This window comes from Mirounga leonina, unplaced genomic scaffold (genome assembly GCF_011800145.1).
Source record: "Mirounga leonina isolate KUSES-001 unplaced genomic scaffold, KU_Mleo_1.0 Mir_98, whole genome shotgun sequence".
Classification (NCBI taxonomy): Eukaryota; Metazoa; Chordata; class Mammalia; order Carnivora; family Phocidae; genus Mirounga; species Mirounga leonina.
The window spans coordinates 7,606,036-7,621,382 of NW_023270921.1; the positions used below are offsets into that span (position 1 = coordinate 7,606,036).

Below are 15,347 nucleotides of genomic sequence, written 5' to 3' on the forward strand. Positions count from 1 at the left end.
GGTCTTGCTCCGGGGGGTTACGGTGGTTGGGGCCAGCTGGCCCTGCAATGAAGATGGGAGGTCAGACTCACCAGGTGGGGAGAGTGGAGTTCCAGCCAAACCTTAGAAAAACCAGCTGCTAGCTGTAAGCAAGGGGAGGCCCAGGTAGGCAGGGCCCCCCAGTCTGTGTCCTGGTGGAGGCAAGAGAGCAAATGAGAGTGTCATGCCAGCTTCCATTTCTGCTGTGCAGGCCAGAGGGGCAGGCAGAAACCACATGGACATGGGATGTGATCCCTGGACAAGAAGGAGTAGGAGGCCATCCCCCTACCCTGCAAATCACTGTGAGTACTTAAAAATCACATACTCCTTTCTGTCTCCACACTTGCCTCATACCCAGAATTTATCTTGATGGAGAAGCAGGGAGAGGTTATTTGAGAGATTAAAAAATTTTTATTCTAGGGAGACTGACACTACCTGAAGTGACTGTTTAGATAATAAGAAAAGACAGAATTTAAACTAGATCGATCATTTAGTTCATTTTTCTACCAACTGTCAGATGGGAGTTATAGACCACTGAAAGCTCAGGTATAGACAAAATAAATTCATTTTCTGTATTTATCTAGGTTGAAGTGTGAACGAAATTGTGTGATCCAATTACGTACAATGTTATTGTTGTTAAACATTTCTGACTGAGAGTAGCATGTCTACATACTGTGTTCTTAAATATTTGAGGGACATTAACTTTGCCTGGAACAAGGTAATATATGTAAAAGTGCCTGGCACATATTAAGTGCTAGGTGAATATTAATTATTTTAATGTTGTTTGCGGTCAATGTCAGGAAACACAACAACCATGTTCTTTGGATCACAGCTCTGGGTTCTGCATTTCGAGCCTGGGTGTGGGGCAAGTTGGACCCAGCCTAGCATCAGTGTTTTTCCTCTGTGTGATGATGTAAGGAAGTGTGGTCCAGAGCAGAGATTCCCAAACATGGTCCTGCATCGGAATCATCTGGACAGCTTATTTAAAAATATAGATTATTTCTCCTCGGTTTCTCCTTGTGATTATGATTCAGTATTTCTGGGGAGGTGCCAAGGCATCTTTTGAAAACCATTAAAAATCTGTTCAGATGGCATTGTAAATGCCAAGAGGTGCTATGGTACATCTTTGGTTATTTCTTCTTTCTTTGTTGTTGACTCTTAAACACGTATGGGTAGACTAGAGAAAGTCAGGTTTAATTGTTATTTTTTTAGTTTCTGTCTCTAATAAAGTTCTGCGTCTAACCAGCTCAGCTCTGTAAATTCCCCAAATTTCAAAACAAAACAGATGTGAGAGATGATGAGGGGTTTTTTTTTGGCCGTGGGAGAGGGGGCAGGTCAAAGAAAACGGCATCTCCTCTTTACTTGAGCAGGACACTAAGTCTCCATGCCAAGAGCAAAGATTAGGTGGGAGTAAAAATCCCTAATTTCGGCAGAGCCATTTTCTTATTTTCCTCTCCTTTTTATTCCTGTTTTCAGGTCCCAGAGGTATATTGCTCCTATCAACTCTTGAACAGAACATTTTTACTACAGCACAAACTGCAAAGCAGGCAAGGTGTGTGCTCGCATTCCTATAAGAAAATCTTCTTTCTTTGGGGTCCTAGCACTTTTATCCTACTTTTAGGGTGCTGTTGCCTTCATGGGGCCTCCCCAGCACTTTCTGAGTCATCCTTTTCTGTTGGTCACCTGACCAAACGATGCCCTGGCTGAAGCTGGCAAATGGCCATGGTGCTGAACATAATCGTTCCAGTAAAACGTGGCTGATTAGCATAGAAATCTCCATAAGCCTTTCTATTCTAATTTTGCTGTTAGAATTCTGGCCCTCTCGGAGGTCATGCTAACCTAGTTAAGGCTCTTGGAGAAAATACTGTTGTTCCAGGTCATTGCATTTGCATTAAAATATTATTGTCCTTCAGCTGACATGCTAACCAGCAACCCAACATCTGCAACTTTGTGCGAACCTAAACTGCAGGGCATCGTCCATTGTTTAAGTTGGAATCCGGAAAGCTCAGTGGAAATATATGATGGGGCACCAGGACATGAAGGTCCTTAAAGTTCTGACTGTGCCTACTTCACTCTGGATAAAGTGAAAAGATTTTGATGAAAAGCAGGTTACTGCAAAGTGAAGGATGCTGACTGCAGGGGTCCCCTCTAGTGTTGAAACCCACAGAGACAACATGGTATTGTGAGAGCATGGATGCCAGAGTCAGACTGTCTGGTTGAAATTCCTGCTCCACTGGGTATGAAGTTTGGGGATTTGGGCAGGTTACTTAGCTTTTTCATGCCACAGTGTATATTTCTATAAAACAGGAGTGATAATATGTTATATATGCTCAATGTTAGCTGTTATTATTAATAGTTAACTATTAATATTACCTACATTCAATCAATGTTAACTCTTTTTATCAATAACAAATAACAATAACAAATCTATGGAACGGGTAATCCTTCACATGTCTCATTGCTACAACTCTTAAAAATCTATTTGAGAAAAGATATCCAGGTGCTGGGACTACAGTGATAAACAAAAAGGGATGATTTCTACCTCTGCAAATATTACATTCCAAAGAAAAAGCCTGGGAGTTAATGAGTTACCTATGACTGCAGGTCCAAGAAGAGGGTGGGAAATTGTTTTTCAAGAATGTTACAGATTTGTTTTTATTGGTTGGGAGGTTGTAAATTGCTTAGAATAATACCTGACACCACATAATAAGTGTGTAATAGTGTACTTTATATTGTTATTATTACTATGATTTCCACCTATAACTTGTATTATCTTGCTTAAATCTCATGACTTTTTGAGAAAGGTATTATGATTATCCCATATTACTGATGAGGAAATTAAGGCTGACAGAGGGTAGCTAATTTCTTCAGTGTCACATAGCTTATATGTGGCAGAAGAACAATTTAAAACAATTACATAGGCTCTAATTCTTATTTGCTTGACTTGATTTGTCATAGCCTGTGTCTCTCAAAGTTGGTTTCTTTTGACTTGTACACTTGAGATCATTTCCTTTTTTTAAGGGAGGATTGGACCTCTCAGATGTTTAGACATGGGCAGTGAGCTTTTGAAGGTCCTTGGCTATGACACGTTACAATGGACTGAATGTTTGTGTCCCCCTCCCGCCTCCAATTCATTTGTTGTACTCTTAACCCTTGACATGATGGTATTTGGAGGGATAGGGCCTTTGTGAGCTGGTTGGGTCATAGAGGTGGAGCCCTCATGAATGGACTTAGTACCTTGTAAGAGAGACCCTGAGCACTCCCTTAAGTCCTTCAGCTACATGAGCTTATGGCAAGAGATGGGTATCTATGAACTAGGAGATGGATTCTCACAAGACCTCGAATCTTCTGATGCCTTTATCTTGGACTTTCCATCTTCCAGCCTGGGAAAAATAAACATTTATCACATAAGAGCCCCAGTCTGTGGTATTTTGTTAGAGCAGCCTGGACTGACTGAGGCTCATAGCCTGGTCTAGGAATTCCCTATGAGTTCAGCTATCACTCATTATTTCTTGACCTTGAGAACGTATCCACTTCACTTCTAGTTTCAGGGAAGACTATGTCTAATCTTTCCTCAAGAAAGCATCTAGTTTAAAAATATTCTCACAGGGGCACCTGGGTGGCTCAGTTGGTTAAGTGTCTGCCTTCGGCTCAGGTCATGATCCCAGCGTTCTGGGATTGAGCCCCGCATTGTGCTCCGTGCTCAGCAGGGAGCCTGTTTCTCCCTCTCCCTCTGCCTGCCTGCCTGTCTGCCTACTTGTGATCTCTCTCTCTCTCTCTCTGTCAAATGAATAAATAAAATCTTTAAAAAAAATATTCACGCAGAGGGGCACCTGGGTGGCTCAGTCGGTTAGGCAACCGACTGTTGGTTTCAGCTCAGGTCATGATCTCAGGGTCATGGGATTGATCCTCACATCGGGCTCTATGCTGAGCATGGACCTGCTTAGAATTTCTCTCCCTCTGCCCCTCCCCTGATTGAGCACTCTCTCAAAAAATAAATAAATAAAAATAAAAAATAAAATAACAAAACACATTTAAATAATATTCTTGCAGAAAAGGGAAAATCTATACTTTAAATAAAATTAGGCTAAAGAAAAGATCAGAGTTGGAAGAAACTGTGAAGATCATTTAAACTAACTCCTCCATTTTGTATTTGAGGCAGAGACCAAGGGAAAGGATGAGAATTGCCAATGTTTACTTGACTAACTATTGTCATGGTGGCTAAGGGTGTAGATTCTGGAGCCAAATGGCTTGGGTTTGAATTCCAGGTCTATTACTTCTAGCTTTGTAACCTCCTTATGCCTCAGTTACCTCATCTGTAAAGTGGTGGTAATAATGGTCTCTACTCTTGGGGCCGTGGTGAAGATTAAGTTGACAACACTGGGGATTGAGTCCAGATGGCTTAACTCCCTGACTAGTCTTCTTTTTATTTCCCTAAATTTTTTTCCCATTAAGATCTTCTTTGTATCTATCTGAGGTTCATCCGGCTTTAGTTTGACACAGGCCCACTTACTCTATTTTTAGTCTGGATGTCTATGTAATCACACATTATGATCATGGGACTCTGAGATCATGTAGACTGGGATTGAATTCTAACTTTACCGCATATAGATAGGTAGCCTCCTTGTACCTCTGTTTTTTCATTTGTAGACTAGGGTTAGAAAAGCATATGTACCAAAGCTTCTGTACAGCAAAGGGAATAATCAACAAAATAAAAAGGCAACCTGCAGAATGGGAGAAAAACATTTGCAAACCATATATTCGGTAAGGGGTTATTATCCAAAATATATAAGGAACTCCTACAACTCAATAGCAAAAACCCAAATAATCCAATTTAAAAATGAGCAAAGGAACTGAGTAGGCATTTCTCCAAAGAAGACATACAAATGGCCAACAGGTACATGAAAATGAGTAATCAACATTACTAGTCATCAGGGAAATTCAAATCAAAACCACAATGAGCTATTACCTCATACCTGTTAGGATGGCAATTTTATATATAAATATATATATATAAATTATATATAATTATATATATTAATATAGTATAATATATATAGTGGAGAAAAGGAAACCCTTGCACACTGTTGGTGGGAATGTAAACTGGTACAGACAAAATTTATAATAAATTTGGAAAACAGCATGGAGGCTCCTCAAAAAATTAAAAATAGAAGTACTCTATGATCCAGCAACCCCTCTACTGGGCATATTCCTAAAGGAAATGAAATTAAGACTTTAAAATGATATCCGTGCTTACATGTTCATCACAGCATTATTCACAATAGCCAAGATATGGAAGCAACCTAAATGTCTGTCAAGAGATAAGTGGATTTTTTAAAATGTGATATATAGAATGGAATATTACTCAACCTTAAAAAAAGATGGAAATCTTGTCATTTGTAACAATATGGATCAACCTTGAGGACATCATGCTATGTGAAGTAAGCCAGTCACAGAAGGACAAATACTACATGTTAGCATTTGTATGATGAATCTAAAAAAGTCAAACTCACAGAAGCAGAGTAGAATAGTGGTTGCCACAGGCTGAGGGCAGCTATCAGTCAAAGGGTATAAAGCTTCAGTTATACAAGGTGACTAAATCCTAGAGATCTGCTATACAGCGTAGTCCCTGCCTTAGTCCCTTCAGGCTGCTCTAACAAAGCACCAGAGAGTGGGTAGCTTATAAGCAGCAGAAATTTATTGGTCACGATTCTGGAGGCTAAAATTCTGAGATCAGGGTGCCAACATGGTCAGGTTAGGGTCCTTTTCTGGATCACGATTTCTTGTTGTATCCTCATGTGGTGGAAAGGACTAGGGATCTCTGTGGTGTCTATTTCCTGAGAGCGCTAATCCCATTCATGAGGGCCCTATCTTTATGACCTAATGACCTCCCCAAGGTCCCACCTACTAATACCATCACTTTTGGGGGTTAGGATTTCAACATATGAATTTTGGGGGGCCACAAACATTCAGACCAAAGCAGTTCTTATAGTTAACAATATTGTGTTGTATACTTAAAAATTGGTGAAGAGGGTAGATCATATATTAAGTATTTTTATCACAAAAATAATTTGTTATTAAAAGGGTGGGAAACTTTTGGAGATGATAGATATAGTTAGGCACAGGTGTAGTAAATATACCACACAGATGTGGTGTATTTATGGCATAGATTGTGGTGAATTGTGCTAATACAGATAGATAATTATCTCCAAATTCATCAAGATGTCTACTCTTAATAGATACAGCTTTTTGTATGTCAATCATACAGTAAATTTTTTTAACATTTGTTTAACAAATGTTTAACATTTAACAAATGTTAAAAAAATGTTTGTTTTTTTTAAACAAAACTCTTATTTGGTTGCTGATAGTATAAAATAAGCACATATTCATAAAAGGACTTAGCAAAATGCCTGATACTTGTTTAGTACTTAATACATGCCAGTACATTATTAGTATCTATTACAGCTCCTTGTGGAGATTTCCAAGTTATAGGAGTATTTTCCTTTTGTAGGTTATTTGAATAGGCTGAGCCATCAGTGAAAAGAGAGGTTTGGCATCTCACAAATAGGACACTGGGGAGTATGAAGCCAATGTGACACTCAGGTGAGTTAGATTTATAATTCCCAAGCAGATGTTTAGGCATCCTCTGGGAGAGTCTGGGGGAAACTCATTAAAATATGGATCGCTGGGTCTCATCTCATAACTGTTGAATCTGAATGCGATAAGGAAGTAGGTCCCAGGAATATATATCTTTCAAAGCTCCCTAGGTATACTTTATGGGCTACCAGATTTGGGAACCACAGGATTAGGAAGCCACCGAAATGGAGTGACTTAAGAAGAGCCCAAAGATTTTCTTCTATACGATTCATTCCTCTCATGACCTTCCATTCGTAAATCTGTTCATCCACCAACCAAACACGTGTTGGTGCTCAGTGTTTGCCTCGTGAGCGGCTGCTGCTATGATTGGTGGAATAAGGAATGATCAGTGTTCTTAAAAAGTTGATAGTCTGGGAGAATGGGCAAAATAAGTATAAATAAGATGTGATGAGCTGCAGAGTGGGATGGGGAAAATGAAACACCCCTTGCAGGGTGTGGTGGGAGAATCAGGAGAGGTTTCATTGTATCCAAGGGCATCACCTCCCCTTGGGATGCTTCCCTGATTCAAGCTTCTTTTGCTCCTGACTGCATTAGCTACCAATCCTATGGGTTTCTACAGCTTTCTGACTTACTCTTCACATATTGGATTAGTTATGTGGTTGCTTATATGCTTTCTTAGGAGCTGAGAACTTGATGAAAGTGATGGCTGCATCTTAATCATCACCTCCCCCTGCCCTCCACCTCCTAGCTAGGTGCCCGGCTATGACTGAGCATCTACAGTAAGTGAGCAGTAAACATCGAAGAAGTTGGGTTGTCATACTGGTTATGTCAAAAGAGGAAGCAGTGGGAGTAAGCTTGGAGGGGCAGGCCTGGGACCAAATCATGGAGCATGTGGAATTTGAATCAAGTTTGGGCTTTAGTTTTTAGGCAATGAGCCCAAGACCATTTGGGAAGTCATATCCATTGTCTACAAAAATGGTGAAAAGGGCAAGAACTGTATCTCAAAGTGGGAGAAAGTAGAGAGAGAATTTTAAGTATAAACTATGATGGATTACATCAAATTATGAAGTGAAACAATTATTTCCTTCCTAGGTCCATTTCAATCCACCTGATTACTTCAATAAGACATTCTCAATTAGGTGCTAGCAGTTAAAAATCTCTCTAATTCTCTCTCTCTCTCTTTTTAAAAGATTTTATTTATTTGACAGAGAGAGACACAGTAAGAGAGGGAACACAAGCAAGGGGGGTGGGAGAGGGAGAAGCAGGCTTCCTTCAGAGAAGGGAGCCCGATGCGGGGCTTGATCCCAAGACCCTGGGATCATGACCTGAGCCGAAGGCAGACGCTTAATGACTGAGCCACCCAGGCTCCCCTCTCTCTAATACTTTCTAATCTGCCTTTTTAACAAAGAAAAAACACACTTCAGGTTCAGAACCTTGGCAGGTGTATTAGTTATCTGCTGCCGTATTAATGTATGTAATAAACATTCAGAAAAACCTCTGTGCCTTTCAGCAATAAACCTTTATTTAGCTCAGGAGCCTGCAAGTCAGCCATTAAGGTCAGTGGTTCCTTTGGTCTTGGACTGGATTTGCTGTCAAATTTAACGGTTAGATTCTCAGCTGACCCTTAGCTGCGGTAACTGGACTCTGCTTCGTGTATTTCTCATATTCTTCCAGCAGTGTAGGCTGCACATCTTCCCTGCAGAGGGGTGATCCCAGTCATATGAGAGCTTTTCATGCCCCTGTATGGGTCAAGTACACAATGCAACATTGGCCAGGGCAAGTCATATGGCCGGATGCAGAATCAAGAAATGGAGAAATGGACTCTGCCTACTTAGAGGAACTCAGTCCTGTGACAAAGAGACATGGAGACAGGAAGGGATGAAAGAATGATTAATGGTCTCAGTGTATCTAGTAGAGCAGGTAAGATTAGCTAGAGTTTAAGCATGTTTTTCCTTATTTTTAAAAACTGTCTTTTCGTGGCAAGTGATGTAAGTTTTCAGTGAAGGTAGTAATGTAAAGTTTTCTTCTAAACAAATGTATTTGAGACAAATAGAAGTGGATGTAAAGAAAAAGTATTTTCTAAAAAGTAGCCCATATGGTACACAGGTATGGGAAAAGTCATCAAAGGAAGTGGCAAGCTTGGAAAACTCTGAGCCAGGATGATTGCAGTTGGGATTCTAAACAGAAGAAGATGCATGCAAAAGATGCTGCAGACTCAGCAAAATAAATTTAATAACCACATGCTTTCAGTCGAGTTTGGTTAAATAAGCATATGTTATACGTGTCAGCAAGCTGCCTGACACAATGGCAGGAACCAGAGATACAGAGATGAAAAACTCCAAGGCTTTGTTCTAAAACAGTCCATAATTGAGTGGGTGAGAGATGTGTGACAGATAACTTGGACACCCTTGAGTAAATTGCATGTTAGTTGATGTGCTCTGGGTGCCCACAGAAAGGGCACGACACTGAGGCTGGGAGTGGGCATTGGAGAAGAGCTCCCAGCCAGCCCCCTGGAGGAGCCTCTGGAGGAATGAGTAGAGGTTCCCTGGGTAAGAAGGGTGAACAGAGGCATGGAGACTGTGAAATTCTCCTTGGAAAAGCTCATTCTTCTTGAAGCCTGAGGTTCGAGACAGGAGAGGAGTTGGAGGAATTGGGGACAGTTAGGTTGTAGACAGCTCCGCAAAGCTAGACAGTTTAGAATTTACCCTGCTATGGACAAGGGCGGGGGGCGTCAGTGAAGGTTCTCAAGCAGAGAAAATACATATGTGTGTGTGTGTGTGTGTATATATTTATATCTATATTTACACAATATACACACATAATATGTACACATATTTTCTTCTTCTCTACAGTAATTCCTGCCAGGTGGTTTTGCAGTTTCTGTCTGCAAACCTTCAGGGACCGAGGGCTCATTATATTATAGACCTGATTATAACCAGATACAAATAGACTTGAGGGACACACAACTGGAAATGGGAAGTGTGCAGCAATAGAGATGAGGGACACGAGGGAGCTGAATAGAGTAGGGAGAGTCCAGACGTAAAAACAGAGAACTTCCTTGGTTAATGCTAAGTGCTGTAAAAATGTGAACTGTGATTGTGCTCACTTGAGTGCCCAAACTTACTGCATAAACAACTCCCAAACCACACAAATAGCTAGTTTTCCTTATAATTGGGCAAAGCAATGCTGACATCCAGTGGCTGATTCAGATTACCCACAGGTCCCGGAGAGGATCCCTAGGTGGGGGGAGATGGAAGTCAGCTTGCCCAACCTGGCCGTCAGAGCATCCCAGGATCCTTAGCTGAAAAGGCAAGTCTAAATTCAGCTAGAAACGGCTGACCATGTGATGTGCTTGGCACCACACAAAGGATAGTTCCCAGTGAGTTTAATGCAGACAAAAGAGCTAAATTAAACCTGCAGGTGAGAACTGCATTGCATCAAAGTCAGCCCCTTCTAAAGCAGAGGCAAAAGCAATTACCCTTAGAGTTCCCTGGAGAGTTCTTAGCCAAAGCACCAATAAGAACATGGAATATTTGAAGGTCAGTTTCTTAATCAAATCAATACTGTATGTGTATGGCTGTGTCCCAGACTCCCTGCTTTGGATGGAAGTTACTCAGCCCCTATTCTGACAGGGTCACGACATGTTAGAGCAACAAGGAACTTGACAGATCAGATGAGCAAACAGATCCAGGGAGGAGAGACAAGCTTCCCAAGGTTTCAGAGCAAACTAATAGCAGAGCTGTCTGGCTGGAGCTCCTGCAGCCATCCTAGACCATGTGATGGGCCACATTCTATGGATGGTGGAGTAGAAAGGTGGAAGGAATCTGGGTCATAGACAAATTCAGGGAGCTGCCAACCCACCCTGGATTGCAGACCTTCAGATTTTTGTGAATTCTCATTCATTCCTGCCTTAGTTCATTCAGGCTGCTGTAACAAAAACACCATAGACTGAGTGGGTTTAATATTTATTTCTCACAGCTCTTGAGGATGGGAAGTCCAAGCTTAAGGTGCCCTGGTGAGGGCGTGCTTCCTGATTTGCAGATGGCTGTCTTCTTATTGTATCCTCACATGGTGGGAGGGGCAAGGGAGTTCTGGGGTCACTTATGAGGGCGCTAACCTCACTTAGGAGGGCTCCACCCTCATGACCTAATCACCTCCCAAAGACTCTAACTCCTCATACCATCCCACTGGGGGTTGGGATTTCAACATATGAGTTTTGGAGGCATATAAACATAGTCTATAACAATGCCCCAAACTTCAGTTTCTATATCTGTATGTTGTTGATGCCCATCATCTACTCGGTATTACTATTTTAGCATCAAATAGAAATGAATGTTCAGAACCAAACTTAGGATCTTCTCCCCACAAACTTGGTTTTCCTACACTGCCCGCATCTTAGTAAATGACACCTCCATCTATTGCACAAACCAGAAAAAAAGAGCTCTCCCCGACTCCTTCCTTTTCCTTATCCTCGTAACGAAAACATCACAAGGCTTGACTAGAGATTCCTTGTATTAACCCACCTCTTAACACCCTTCCCACCATTGCTCCACTCCCTTCATGCTTTATTTTTCACTATAGTGCTTCTTACCACTTGATGCATATTCTATTTGTTTGCTTACTGTCTCTTTCCTTCCTACCAGTGTCAGCTTCCATGTCTTCCCTAGTTTATGTCCCACTGCCCCTCTTCAAATACGCTCTGTTGTATTATATCCTATTCTTTTCTTTTTTTTTTTTTTTAAAGATTTTATTTATTTAACAGAGAGAGACACAGCGAGAGAGGGAACACAAGCAGGGGGAGTGGGAGAGGGAGAAGCAGGCTTCCCGCTGAGCAGGGAGCCCGATGCGGGGCTCGATCCCAGGACCCTGGGATCATGACCTGAGCCGAAGGCAGACGCTTAACGACTGAACCACCCAGGCACCCCTATGCTATTAGTTTCATCATAGCCCTTATCTGCTTCTGGAATTATATTTATTTGCTTACTTATGAGAGCAGGAAACTTGTCTGTCTTATTTACAGTTGTTGACTATTTTAGCAAGAAAATAGTTTTATATGTTTGGCTCACTACCGTATCCCCAGTACTTAGACCAGGGCCTAGTACAGAGTGGGTGTTTAGTAAATGCTTGTTGAATGAGTGAATGTGTGCACATGTATGCATCTCCCATCCCTCTAGTTCTTGGGCAGTGGCTGTTTCTAGCAGAGGGTTAGCAAGTGCCTGGTTACTGACTCAAACGCAGCTACCTGTGCCTTGTAATTTTTGTAGTTTATGATTATGAAAGCAAATGTGGCCTATCTGACAAGGACTTAAAAAGGCAATCTTGTCTGATGGAGAAAAAAATTATTTCTTTTAAACCTGGCTTCTGAGAAGGGAGGTCGGATATTGTCTGGAGGGTATCATCTCAGACGTTATAACCTGGTCTGCTACTTTTCATGAGAGCCAACATCTCCGAGGAAGATAGTTGGTTATGGGTTTGTACCATAGTTTAGCTGGTCCTTGAATGTGTCCACTTATTTACTTAAAAGAAATTACCCAACTCTATTCAAAACCCTGTGAGGGATGCAGATAGACGGTCTCCTGCTTCCACTGCTTATTCTCACACTCCACATTCCTATTTTTCATGTAGCTGCAGGAATATTCTCCCTCACTCCCTCCCCACCCCCTTCTCCTCTTTCCCTCTCCTCCTTCTTCCCTCCCTCCCTCACTGGCTTAATACATAATGCTTACTTTTACTCCATAACAATCCAACATTAGTGTTCCTGGTCCTGGACACCTATGAGATTATCGAGGGACCCAGATACCTTCTATCTTGTAACTCTGAGCCCTCCTAGGGCTCTGGGGACTTCGACAAATAGGGAAAGAACAGAAAGGATCATGCATGGGAGGTTTTAATAAGTCAAGTCCATGATCTCTTTAAAATGTAAATTATACAGTATCTTACCTTGCTAAAACCTTCAGTGGCTTCCCACTTGCCTTAGAATAAATTCCAGATGCCTCACCGTGGCCTCAAGACCCTATGTGATTGGACCCTGCCTAGTCTTTGATTTTATCTCCCATCCTTTCTCTCTCCTCACTTACTCTGCTCCGAGACACACAGGACTTCTTCCCCCCCCCTGTTTCTTAACGTACTAAGCTTTGATCTGCCTCAAGGCCTTTGTGTTTGTTATCCCCTCTGCCTAGATGCCCTCACTCAGCATGGCTGGTTTCTTTCTTGACTGGGAGAACTCAGCCCAGAGAGACCCTCTCCATCTGCCCCAGTTAATGTCCCTTTTACCCTTTCCTCCAAGACACTCTATTTTATTACATTCTATTATTTTCTTCATAGCTCTTATCAGCATCCGGGAGTATAACGTATGTGTTTACTAATGAGCATAATGGATTTATCGGTGTTGAATGTGATTGCCCATTCCTGTAGCTTAGAAGAGTGTCTGGCACCTGGTAGGTGCTTACTCCATGTCTCCAGAGTGCTTCCCATGTGGCAAACACTCCTTTATATACCGCATAGGCATCCACGCATTTTGTTCTCACAACACTCTATACGGTCACTACTGTTATAATCTCCATTTCATAGAAGAAATTGAAGCCCAGAGAGGTTAAGTAACTTGTATAGGGTGACACTTAAAATAATTTGGAAAGCTGGAATTCTGATTCTGTGACTTTAAAGCCAATCAAAAATCCAGCTTTGGAATAGAATTTGCTGTCATCTGATTATCTCACCACCATCAGATGCAGAGATATGCTCTGTGACCTTTCATCGGAGGTTCCCTAACTTTTCACGAGGATTCTGGGGCACAGTGCCCACTTCCTCTTGAGTGAACCCACTCCATTATGGAATAATTTCCCCTTCATATTGAGACACTATCTGCCTTCCTATAGATTCTCCCCAAATGTTCGGTTTCCACCTGCTCCCTGTGCCCGAGGGAGGCCCATCAGCAGTGACGAGGTCCTCCTCCTGACCCTTCTCTCCTCCCAGGTGGATGGTGCCAGGTTCTCCATGGGCATGGTTTCTCTTCCTTTCCTTGCAAGGGAGTGCAAAACTTCTGTCCGGACAATCTATGGCTGAAGCCATTCTTTGCTCCTGGACCTCTTCCAGGAGGCTGTGGGTCAGCTGTGAGTTAGCAGCGTTTCTAAGCCCATCACATCTGATCTCTCTGAATCTCATCTCACAGCCAGGATGGTAACAAAACAACAACAACAACAACAACAACAAAACCCATCTGGCACAAAGGCAATTCCTCTGTGGGACCGTGGGAGCTGTTATCTGCCGCTCCTTGGATGATGCTATTAGCATTACTTACAGTTCCTGTTCCTCCTTCATGGCCTGAAATCACAAGCATGGGAGAGGCAGATAAAGAAACTGGCTTATATACGCCTTTCCTTTCATTGCTGATAATGCTTGTCCCTTGTGGATTTCTTGCCAAATAATGGATTTGTGAAATGAGGAGAAAAGTTATCACTTTTGGGTTGGGAATATGGAGATCCACTGTGATGGACTTTCTGGGGGTTACCGATTCAGGGGAGGGAGGTAGGCAGCATTTATAGGCAAAATGAAACATTTGCCGACAAAACCAAACCAAACAAAAAACAGTGACACTGTATAAGTGAGACTGGAGGACCTTTGCAGAAACACCAGCTCTGTTTGTTTGTTGTGTGACTCAGGCAAGTTACTTTACCCAAGTCTCCTTCAAATAGGGAAACGACAACTACCTGTCACAGCTGTTATAAGGCTTAATTACACTTTTGTACTTTATACGCCGTAGGTCCTCAATACACATTAGTTCAGATCAGTTGGACTCAACTGAGGTTTCTTTTATTTGTCAAAAGTCTGTGTTCGTGGGATTTAAATCTCTATTCCAGGCATCTTGGCTAAATCTGCATATTAAACAGGGTGGCACTACAGAGCAGTAAGAAGAATTTCTAGTAACAGGAATTGAATATGCTGAGTGCTTTACAGTTTTGTAAAATGCTTCCCCATTTGCTATTTTTTTTTTAAGATTTTATTTGACAGAGAGAGAGCGTACGACAGGGGGAGCAGCAGGCAGTGGGAGAAGCAGGCTTTCTGCTGAGCAGGGAGCCCGATGTGGGGCTTGATCCCAGGACCCTGGGACCATGACCTGAGCCGATGGGAGACACTTAACTGACTGAGCCACCCAGGCGTCCCCCCATATGCTATTTCATTTAATTCCTGTGGCAGCCTTACGAGGTGAAGATAATAATTCTACATTTTATAGATTAACAAACTAGAACACAGGGAGGTTATTTAACTTGCCCAAGATCACAGTCAGTGATTGACTGATCACTATTGTTGGCCCAGAAGACCTGGATCAGGAATTTGCCTTGAACTTAGGTTTTCTGATTTTTTTTCTTTAAATTTTAGGCATTTAACATGCAGTGCAATATTGGTTTCTGGAGTAGAATTCAGCGATTCATCCCTTACAAACAACACTCAGTGCTCATCACAACAAGTGCCCTCCTTACTACCTATCATCCATCTAGCCCATCCCCCACCCACCTCCCACCTCCCACCAGCAACCCTCAGTTTGTTCTCTATTGTTGAGTTTCTTATGGCTTGTTTCCCTTTCTCCTTTTTTTCTTTTCCCCCTTCCCATATGTTCATCTACTTTCTTTCTTAAATTCCACATATGAGTGAAATCATATGGTATTTGTCTTTCTCTAACTTATTCCACTTAGCATCATACCCTCTAGCTCCATCCATGTTGTTGCAAATGGCAA

At 41.9% G+C, this 15,347-nt stretch overlaps 1 long non-coding RNA gene across 1 annotated transcript; it reads left to right on the plus strand.

The window, feature by feature from the left end:
- The first annotated feature begins 243 nt into the window (after positions 1–243).
- Positions 244–7,338, plus strand: LOC118006631. Its single transcript, XR_004678145.1, has 4 exons — positions 244–320; positions 1,495–1,570; positions 6,530–6,621; positions 7,295–7,338. It is a non-coding gene; the product is annotated as an uncharacterized LOC118006631 (long non-coding RNA).
- Positions 7,339–15,347: the final 8,009 nt, after the last annotated feature.